Below are 12,117 nucleotides of genomic sequence, written 5' to 3'. Positions count from 1 at the left end.
GCAGGTATTATGGGGATGGATGTAGACGGGTGTGGATTGATGGTAAAAATATACATCTTAGAGCAATTTTCCTTCAAAAAAGAATTTTCAACAGTGAAGATGGAGTGATAGTCGATGGTCAGAAATTTTCAGATTAGTAACATTTTATAGGATGATGGGGAAAGAGGACAGACAGGTCATACATGCTGTTAGTATGGATGTGATATTTGTTTCTATGCAAAAAAAATAGGAAATGTGGGAAAATGAGACACAGGAAATAGATTGTTCCATGTATCTTTTCAGAAGCCACAGTGGAAAAAAATCCAAGTGGGAAAGTTGAAAACAAATAATTGAAAAAATAGTTGCCATCAAACCAAAGTAAATTCCTAGGTATATATGTGGGGAAAAGATACTGCATGTTTTAGAAGATGAGTTATACTCAAGCCCTAGGAGGGAAGACCTGAGTGGTAGGTATTTCCAGTTTTGTATTACAAATGATGAAACTAGGGTTCAAGGAAGTGAAGGATGTAACTTAATATGCTTGGTGAATGTGGGAGAAGGAATTTAAACCTGTGAATTAAAGTTTTCTATCAAACTCTACTAATAAATGGCAGCATAAAGAAGAACCCACAACAGAAGGAAATTAGACTCTAGGAGACTGAAAGAAGGCCTAGGAAATACAACCTACAATCCATTCTGTGATGTTGATGGAATGTAATGTCGCCTTCCCATGCTTTTGTCATCAAAGAAAACCACAGAGCTATGATCATGAAATTTCTTCCTGGACATTTGACACTGGGACTTTCCAAATTTTTATTATTCAGAAGTCAAGCAAAATTTCAGCCTTGGGCAGGATTAAAAAATGGATTTTGTAGAGAATAAAATTCAGAAAATTTCCTTGTGCTGCCACTTACCACCTGTTGGTTGAGAATTTTTGTTTTAGATAATGCCATCTTAAGTAGTATACTACAAACACTTTATGCTTTTAAGTGTTTGTAGCTCTCAGAATCTGTGTTACGTGTTACAGAGCATTTTGTAAAATGTATTTTTTCAAGGCTATAAAGGACTTCTAGAAGTTTATTTTGGTATTTTTAATCATTGATAGTCTATACAACAGATTGTTGTTTTCCCCTCCAATAAAGCTCCTTTTTGTAGACTTGCCACAAATTTATCCCAGTCATCAGTTCACGTTGTCCAGGTTTCCTCAGAAACTATGTCTCCTTTCCATTTCTTTTCCAAAGGCCTTTCCAAGTGCTAAGTCTCAAGATAGGCCTCTCATGCCTCTTATGTCTTACATAAACCTGAGTTTGGCTTCAGGAAAACATTAAAGACACAATTAGCACCTAAAACTTCTTCAGTGTGAGTGTTCTGATACATCCTGAATCACTTTCCACAGTCCGTGGAAGGAATTTCTGATTGAGCCCTGCTCTCTGCTTCAGAAACTTTCTAACCATATTTGTTTTTCCTAAGAGAAAGTAGTCTTGTATATTATGAGCAGGAACCCAAGAATTTACAATGGTCATTTTCTTATAGGAACACAGGAAATGATTTGCCTTTCTAAAAGTAAATGCAAAAACCTATAATTGTTCTTTCCCAAGCCTCTAGAAATCATCTCAAATGCAATTATTATAAACATTTCAGATATAGTATTTAACACTGAGAACATAAAATTTTTAAAAATATATTTTTTCATAATGGAAGCCAGAAACAAAACAATACTTATTATATAGAAATTTCTTTGTTTTTCTCTTCCTTCTCATAACTATTAACAGACAGACACTGTATAAAGAATTTAAGTTCAGTGGGAAAGAATTTTGGAGTTATTTCTAGTAATTCCCTTATTCCCTTAATGGTATCAGAATTTTAAAAAATATGTAGCTGACTTTATTTTGTTAACACTTGCTCTAATCTTAACTTCATAAAATGGAGGTTTTTCATCTCCACTAATATAGCAGGAAATCTGAGAGTTCAGGCTCTGTCCATGGCTGTTGTTCTCCCTGAGAATGGTCTTTAGCTTTTCACCTACTAGAGAAAATAATGATTTTTATGGTTTTCAAGTGTCTTTTTAAAATAGGGCTTCTTTTTACTTTGATGACATATTTCAACTCACAGTTTATATTTTCTGAATGGATAATCCTGTGGGTAGACGCCCTTTCATACATACATATGATAGGCAGTCGAATAGACAAAACTTCAGTTAAAGAAACCATTTTGTAACTTAAAAAACATTAAGAATTGCATTCTAAATGAAAACTCATAAATTCTGGGTATGTTTATATAATTTTAGAGCTTGGCAATGTATGCCTATATATGTGTATGTGTATATATGTGTGCCTGTGTGTGTGTGTTTCTGGTATAAACTGATTTAAGAAACTATTTTAAGATAAAAAAAAATACCCTTAATTAGCTCACTCATATTTTACTTTTATTGTGTGAAATTTAGCACACTTAGTGGTTTGTGCTGTTTCTCTGTTTTAACTTGTTTTGCTTGTCATTTCTGCTTTCTAATGGTTACCAAAAATAATATTTGTAAGTATTTGTAACATCAGGCATCTTCTTTCATCTTTGGTTTAATGATCTAAAATTATTTGATCTTGAATAAAAAGAGAAATCCCAGAATATTTCAGAGTGTTAAGGGAAAGGTATTGAAAAGTAGTTTGAACCCAAGACCACATCCTACATAGGCATGTACTCAATACATGGTATGCTACAAATTGACTGCTGAACTGTGGCAGTGGTGACTGTGGTAGAGTGTATGTATTTGCTTCTGTGGACCTCCTTTCCATAAATATTGTATATCAAAAGAGGGGTTCTTTACTTGGGGTCCATGATACATGTAGGCAAAATGGAGTGTACATGTGCACATAGGCCTTCTTCTGAGGGTTAGATTGATAGCTTTCTTTAAACTGTCAAAGGACTTCATAACGTGAAAGAGGCAAAAAAACTAATGAACTAAAAATTTAGATGACTGTGTACAATGAGCTATATATTTCAGATTTTCTAAATATCACTTATGTATCAGGGTTCTCCAGAGAAACAGAACCAATAGGATCTATCTATCTATCTATCTATCTACCTACCTACCTACCTACCTACCTACCTACCTATATATCTGTTGGGTTGGCCAAAAATTTCTCTGTAACATCTTATGGAAAAACCTGAATGAACTTTTTGGCTAGCCAAATACCTATCTATTGAAGAGTAGATTTGTTACAGAAATTGGTTCAAGCAGTTATGAAGGCCAAGAAGTTCCTTGATCTGTGGTCTATAGGCTGGAGAATCAGGACAGCTGTCCAAGTCCAAAGGTCTGAGGATAGGGGTGCTGATGGTATAAGTCCCAATCTGAGTCCAAAAGCCTGAGAACCAGGAATGCCAATGTCTGAGGCCAGCAGAAGATGAAAGTCTCCACTCAAGCAAAGAGTGTGTCCTTCCTCCTCCTTTTTGTTCTATTCAGGTCCTCAACAAATTGGATGATGTCCACCCACACTGGGGAGGACCACTTGCTTTACTCAGTCCACCAACTCAACAGATAATCTCTTCTGGAAACACTCTCACAGACACATCAAAATAAAATGTTTTACCAGCTGTCTGGGCATCCCTTAGCCCAGTCAAGTTGGCATACAAAGTTAACCATCGCAACTTAATAGCCTGACACCTAAATTCATCATGACTTTCTCTTCTGCCTCTTAAGACTGAGATGCCAGCCAAGAAACTAAAGAAACTTTATTGACATGAATGGTACAGGCATATGTCCAGAACAGAGAAAGTGCAATACAATTTCATTTTATGAGTGATGTGTTCCTGAAGACTTGGCAGAATTCAAAACTTGCATATTTCATGTCTCATTGCTCCCATAGGACTGACAAACAATGTTTACTAGTGAAAGTGGCCAAGACATATGCCAGTAACATAAACACAGTTGGTAATTCATTCATCCCTCCTCCAACTTACAATTATAATTCTTCAAGATTAAAAAATAGATTTACATTATTTCTAATTTTGTGCTGAAAGTGAAACTTTATTGATATTTTAAGTTCAGCCTTTTCAAGTTAGCACAACTCTAATTTGCATAAGGTATGTTACACTGTGTGTGGTAAATTAAAAATTCTTTCTATCTTATTTTTAGAAGGCTCAAATTTTTAACTCAATTTTATCTCTTGTAAGATACCATTCACAAATAATTTTGCACAATAAATAGTGTCACTAACACTACTATTAGTACAATTACTGTAATTAATGGTCCAATTAATCTATAAATGGAAATAAATTTCTCTCCATTCTCCAGTAGTTGTCTATGTTTTGTTGCTTTTATAACCTGTTGCAGTCTGACAACTAAGGAAACCCAACTAGAAGGAGAGGTTGAGTCAAATAAAATATCAATTAGAAGCAGGTGTGAAAAATATATATCTAATTCTGGTTTTCATAAAGTGCATGTGTGTGTATATAAGTGTTTAATTTTAATTTTGATTCAGTGTTCTGTGGATAATTTTAACTAACACTTGAAGATGGTTTGAGGTATAGAAATTAAGCCATTCATTTTGATTCTTGGACTTCATGGTTTCCCATCCCTAATTGGAAAGGAGGAGAGTATAAATTGCTCTTGGTTTGTCTACTATACATCAGTCACAATAGCGTAAGTAAAATCTTTCAGGCTTTATAATAAAAATTAAAAGGGCTTCCCTGGTGGCACAGTGGTCAAGAATCCGCCTGCCAATGCAGGGGACGCGGGTTCGAGCCCTGGTCCAGAAAGATCCCACATGTCGCGGAGCAACTAAGCCTGTGCGCCACAACTACTGAGCCCACGGGCCACAACTACTGAAGCCCGTGTGCCTAGAGCCCGTGCTCCTCAACAATAGAAGCCACCACAATGAGAAGCCGGTGCACTGCAACAAAGAGTAGCCCCTGCTCGCTGCAACTAGAGAAAAGTCCACGCACAGCAACGAAGACCCAACACAGCCAAAAATAAATAAATTAATTAATTTTAAAAAAGATACTTGTTTAAAAAAATGGAGTATGTCTTTTTTTGCATTTAAGAAATTTGAATTTTAAGGACACTATGATTTATCATGAACCAAACCTCTGGCTTTAGGTTGTTTTGGCCTCAACTTGTAAAGCTTCTTTATACAACAAGTAGTTAACCAAAAGTGGCATGTTTGGTTTTCAGTTTACAAGTAACACTGACTCTTGATTGTCTCAAATAAGGGGGCCTTGCTTTAAATACACATGGAAAAAGAGTAAGGAAAAGAGGTGTCTTGGGCCTCATGGGAACCAAGTAATAGCAATGGAACCAGAAGTCATGTAAAGATAGCCACAGACACATATCTCGGCTATATGGCAAGCACAATGTAATTTAAGAACTAGAAGATTTCTATTCTTCAAGGTCAAGTTCTAGCTTTAGGGACCCATCATGTCACCCCCTCAATAGCAGAGTTCAAGGAGCCCTATAGCAGTGCTCTGCCATTATTACCCCTCAGCTAATGGTATGGTCTCCTCCAGAAAGCCATCCTTAGTCACCTAAGTACCACTTCTCTATGTTCCCTTAGTGTCCCATGTGCCTTGCTATTGCAGTGTTTCTCATATTGTATTATATTTCTCTTTTTCTTGTCAGACACCTCTACTAGATTGTAAAATCATGTCTGTGCCTTGGTCATCTCTGTATTCCTATCCCCTGGCTTGTCTGTGTGAGTTTCAGTCTTTGCTCCCCTTACCAGCTGCTTTTAACTGACTTTCTTTTTAGGACTCAATAGTTTCTCAAAGGGAGAATTAGACTTGTCATTTAGTCACCATCTTCTCTGTGGGGTAGAGCGTTTGTGCCATATTACCTCCTAACTGTAGATATAAAAATGGCTGTCCTGATCCAACAGCTATGGCCAAATTGATGAGAGTGGTACCAGCATAATAATTTATGTAGTCTAGCTTGGCAATGGGTTGGGGGTGGGGTGGCATTTTGAGACCTGAGATGTGCAGTGCAAGAGATCATAAATTTTTGACCCAAAAACTTGAGTGAGTAAATACATGAACAACCTATACTGGTTATCATCCAGCCATTCCTTTCTGAACTATTTTCTTTTAGATTGAAGAACTAATATTCCTTGGGGGAAGAAGCATGATCTCAGTTTTCAACAGGCAAAAATTTCATTTCCTTCATTAACATCCCTGGTAACAAGAACCAGTTGCTGAGAAATAGGTCACAGTTACGCATGAAACTCCAATCTGCTGGTTTAATAACCTCAAATGTCAATAGATCTTTAATGAAAAGTTTTCGGTTTTTGGCAGAGTTTTGGTGATTAATTTCTACTCTATAATTTGTATTTGGGATAAACCAAATTCTTCAAAATTAGGTCTGCTTTTCCCTGCCTTTCCCAATATGGTCCTTGCTAGACCCCTGGTTACATTATTCATTTCAAAGAACCATTTTTTTTTTTTTTACCACACTGGCACTTCAAGATGTTTGTTTTTCATCTCTGGTTACCCAGCTCTTTAGAACCTTTCTTACTACTATAGTATCTAGGAAAATCAGCACAATCTGTTTCAGCTACTGTGATGGTTAATGTAGTTATCAAATTGGCTAGGTTATGGTACCCAGTTGTTTGGTCAAACACCAGTCTAGATATTACTGTGAAGGTATTTGTTAGATGTGATTAACATTTAAATCAGTAGACATTGAGTAAAGCAGACTGTCCTCCATCACGTGAGTAGGCTTCATACAATCAGTTGAAGGCCTTACAAGCAAAGACTAAAGTCCCTGGAGGAAGAAGGATGATGTCCTCCCTCCAGACTGCCTTCAGACTCCAGACTGCAAAATCTGGAAGTTCTAGCCTGCTGGCTTACTCTGCAAATTTCAGACTGCCAGCCCTCTGCAATCACATGGGCCAATTCCTTAAAATAAATTTCACTCCCTCTCTTTCTCCCTCTGTATGTATTGTATATTACACACACCACACCCCCCCCACACACACTAGGTGAATTAAGATACACATAAACATCCTATTGGCTCTATTTCTCTGGAGAATTCTGGCTAATACAGCTACTATCAGCCTTATTAATAAAGTGAGATTATTCACACCTACTGGGAATAAATTAGATCAATGGTTCTAAATCAGTGGGCCCATGGAGGTGTCTCAGAGACTAGCGAAGGGGACAGGTAAAGTGCTGAGAGGAGGTGCTCTCTGTTCTTCCCTTTCTGAGCTTCAACCTGAATGGTTTGACTTTTATCTTATATATTGGAAGATGGTGCAAATAGTGCTTAGAAAATATCCCACTGCTAAAAATAAAACTTGAAAATTACAGGGTTACAGTTAGGATGAACAAACTTCTCAAAGTTTACATATGTCTGGTATCTGAATGAGAGTTTTTAGTAAATTTTTCAGTGTAATTTTTGACTGATGAGGGGGGACTATCCCAAAATGTGCCAAATATATATTTTTTTGTAGGCTGTAAAGATATTAACTCTATGATAAGGATTTTTCAGGACCCATCTTTCCCAGTAGTTTGATTCTATCCAGCTCTATAGTTTTATACCTATCTAAGAAGATATAATTGACTTTGCTTCTCAAATGCAAGTCCATCTTCTTGAGTGGCCTTTCATTACAGCAATAATCTCTAAAAATCATGAAAGGCAGGAAATGTGTATCTGAGATCATATTCTTAATTTGGTTTTCTACAGGATCAGTGAAAAGATTAAATTAAGATGGGGCCACAGGATCAGGGAGTGGTGGATTCTCTCTTGGTTGCCCACTGCAGGAACTTGGGAAGGAAGGAAAACCTGCACTGATGTTCACCAAGTTCTGCAGAATTGGTGGCAGGTGTGAGGGGGATTAAAGCCTGTGAAGTTGTGGGGTGACATGTTGACAGCATTGTGGTTGCAGAACTCAGTGGTGGGCCTAAAGGAATTTGATCTTAGAGCTAGAAACGGTGTCAGAATCCTCTCCATTTAGTCGCATTGTTTGGGTAGGAATAATAGGAGAAGTTGTAATAGAAATGGGCTTCCAGAAATATCTGATGAGCTGGGACCCTGCTATCCAATGTTGCATGGCCCAGCACACCATGAAGTCTTAAGATTTCTCTGAGCTAGAAGGTCATCATATTGGTTTTGCTATTGATGGGGATGGGGATTTTGAGGACAAGTAGGAACCTGAGCAGAGACTTAAAATGCATCTGTGTAACCAAAATAATATGGTTCTGGCACAAAAACAGAAATACAGATCAATGGAACAGGATAGAAAGCCCAGAGATAAACCACACACCTATGGTCACCTTATCTATGACAAAGGAGGCCAAAATAAACAATGGAGAAAAGACAGTCTCTTCAATAAGTGGTGATGGGAAAACTGGACAGCTACATGTAAAAGAATGGAATTAGAACACTCCCTAACACCATACACAAAAATAAACTCAAAATGGATTACAGACCTAAATGTAAGGCCGTATACCATAAAATTCTTAGAGGAAAACATAGGCAGAACACTCTTTGACATAAATCTCAGCAATCTTTTAGGATCCACCTCCTAGAGTAATGAAAATAAAAACAAAAATAAGCAAATGGGACCTAATGAAACTTAAAAGCTTTTGCACAGCAAAGGACACCATAAACAAAAAGAAAAGACAACCCACAGAGTGGGAGAAAATATTTGCAAATGATGCGACTGACAAGGGATTAATCACCAAAATATACAAACAGCTTATGCAGCTCAATATCAAAGAAACAAACAACCCCATCCAAAAATGGGCAGAAGACCTAAATAGACATTTCTCCAAAGAAGACATACAGATAGCCAAGAGGCACATGATAATACGTTCAACATCGCTAATTATTAGAGAAACGCAAATCAAAACTACAATGAGATATCATCTCACACCAGTCAGAATGGCCATCATCAAAAAGTCTACAAACAATAAATGCTGGAGAGGGTGTGGAGAAAAGGGAACCCTCCTACACTGTTGGTGGGAATGTAAATTGGTACAGGTGCTATAGAGAACAGTATGGAGGTTCCTTAAAAAAGTAAGAAACCCCACTCCTAGGCATATATCTGGAGAAAACCATAAGTCGAAAAGATGCATGCACCCCAATGTTCATTGCAGCACCATTTACAATAGGCAAGACAAGGAAGCAACCTAAATGTCTATCAACAGATGAATGGATAAAGAAGATGTGGTACATTTATACAACGGAATACTACTCAGCCATAAAAAAGAATGAAATAATGCCATTTGTAGCAACATGGATGGACCTAGAGATTATCGTGCTAAGTGAGGTAAGTCAGACAGAGAAAGACAAATATCATATGATATTGCTTATATGTGGAATCTAAAAAAATGGTACAAATGAACTTATTTACAAAACAGAAACAGACTCACAGACTTAGAAAAGAAATTTATGGTTACCAAAGGGGAAATGTGGGGGGGGAGGGATAAATTAGGAGTTTGGTATTAACATATACACAGTACTATATTTAAAATAGATAACTAACAAGGACCTACTGTATAACGCGGGGAACTCTTACTCAATAGTCTATGATAACCTAAATGGAAAAAGAATTTGAAAAAGAACATACACATATGTATAACTGAATCACTTTGCTGTACACCTGAAACTAACACAACACTGTAAATCAACTATATGTCAATATAAAATAAAAATTTTTTAAATATTTAAAAACCACATCTGTGCATCTCACTCTTCTTAACAGTCTTCAAAAATTCCCTTACTACTATAGGCTAAAGTCTAGGTGAGTGTTTTTCAAACTGTAGTGTACATCAGAATCACCTGTGGGAACATTAATTGCTGGACCCACCTCCAGAGTTCCTAGTTTGGTAGGTTCAGAATAGGACCTGAGAATTTACATGTCCAATAAATTCCCAGGTGATGTTGATACTGCTGGCTCATGGACCACACTGAGAACCACTAGTCTAGGCTACTTAGCATCACACAAATGGACCTTCTTACTTCAGTCCACGCCAAGCTCTTTTGTTTATCTTCCCACATTCTGGCCTGCACTTTGCGAGTCTGCAACATGGAACTGCTTCTAGCGCATTTGGTAGTTACTGTGCTGTCTCCTGCTGCCTCGTTTCATGTTCTTCCCTCTGCTTGGAATGCCCACCCCTCCCTACTCCATTTATTCACCTGGCTAATTCCTATTTAGCTTTTATGAGTCCGTACCCACCATCCCTCAATCATCTTCTTTATCATTTATGTTGCCTCCCACCTCTCCCACTCCTGCTCTGGGCTAGACAAGCCTCCTCTAAGGCTTCCATTCTCTGAACACCTTTCTGCATTGCACTTATTCCCTTATGCTAGAATTGTCAATTTATGTGTCTGTTTCTTCTATAACATTGTCAATTCCTTGAAACCTGAATTGCATGTTATTCTTTGAATACACAGTGCACTTACAATGGAGGTGCTAGATAAATTGGGGGAAGGGAGTAGAAGGGAGGAGGAGGAGGGAGGGGGAAGTGAAACGTGTGCACTTGATTACTGGGGCCTCTATCTAATACCCAGAGAGCCTCTGAGGCCTCTATCTAATACACAGAGAGCCTGTGGACCTGGCTTAGAGTAAAGCTTCAGGTGGCTGTCAGGCAGTAAAAGGATTCTTTTAATTCCATCTGTTCTTGATCCTGTAATCTACAGAATTTTAGTGCAAATCAAATAAACAACACACTGGGGTTATATAGCAGGCAATTTTCTATCTCATTTGGCTGTGACCACTTTCCACAGCATGGAGGCCTATAGTGAGGGACATGTGATTAGTGTGGCAATGCCTGGCAGGTGTTACCTTTAACTTTCCCTCAGTTGAATGAGGTACACCCTTATTAAAATTGAGGGCAATTTTAGTAATTTACAGTTAGAATACATTGTTATTGCCTTGTTTTTTATAGCACCCAAGGACCATTACTTGCACAGTGAAGCATAAAGAGGTACTTTGGTTCACAGACTACTTTAAATAGTCAGTGTTTAGGCTTTTCGGTTTTCCCATTCCTTCTGTCTGTCCTCATGATTTATTATTCTTTTCCACCCATGGCTCTACTGAGGATGAAACACTTTAGCCCATTTTAGCCCAGAAAGAGCATAAAGAACATTCCATGTAACCGTCTCATTTTACCAATGCTGAGCATAAGTGGTTTGTCCAGTCCCAGAGCTGGTCCGAATGGAGGACCGGAACCAGGCTCCCGTGCTCACCACTGCACGATGCTGCCCTTTATCATCTGTTTAAGAAGTCCCATTTCACATTTTCAAATTCTACTATTCCCAAAGCAGCAGCATAATTTCAAAACAAACTCAGTCCCTAAAACAGGGCAGAGTAAAGCTGAAGGTAAAATCCAAGAGATACATTGCAAAGGAAGGTACGGTTTATTACTGCCAACCATATAATCCCAGGTAACATTTACTGAGGGTTCGCTATGTTGTGGGCACCACTCAAGTTCTTTGCATGCAGTATCTCATTAGATCCTCGCAACCACCCTGTGAGCAGGTCCATTATCATTCCCAGTTTACAGATTGGAAACTGAGGCTTAAAGGTGAAATAACATCCCTCAAATCTACGCTGGTAAAACCAAAATTCAAGCTCTGTCTCAGAGCTCGTGCCCTTCACCACTACACGAACAAAGTAAAACCAGATAGAAATTCCAGTCTGGTTGCAATAGTGACTGAAGCAAAACAATTGCTACCAAAGTTAAGCAGTGAGACAACAAGGCACCCAGGGGCACCTCCTGCCTTGCCTTGTGTTTGTGAAAATAGGGACATTGTAATGGGCTGGTGTCATTCTGATTTACCTTCTTGTCTTAATAATTTGTAAATAAATTACATAAACTTAGGTTTGGAAGACACCACGGAGTTCATCTAGTCCAGCGTGACCAGATGAACACAGCCACCCTTCTTCAGGGTCCCTGGGGAAGAGTGTGAAGTCTTTGTTGAAGATCAGCCCGTGACAGAGGGTTTGCCGTGGGAGAGTCTGCTCTGTGGTTGTTGGTTCTTTCTCATCCTGAGCTAGAGCCCACCTCACCTGCCCCCTTTCCCTCCTGGCCGTAGTCTCTCAAGTAGAGGGAGGAAGCCTGCAGCCTCTGCTCTGTGGCGGCCTGGAAGAAATAAAGACCACGCCTCCCTGCAGTCTCGGCCCTCATCAGGGTACACATCCCAGAACC

This window comes from Hyperoodon ampullatus (genome assembly GCF_949752795.1).
Source record: "Hyperoodon ampullatus genome assembly, chromosome: 3".
Classification (NCBI taxonomy): Eukaryota; Metazoa; Chordata; class Mammalia; order Artiodactyla; family Ziphiidae; genus Hyperoodon; species Hyperoodon ampullatus.
This window is presented reverse-complemented; position numbering follows the sequence as displayed.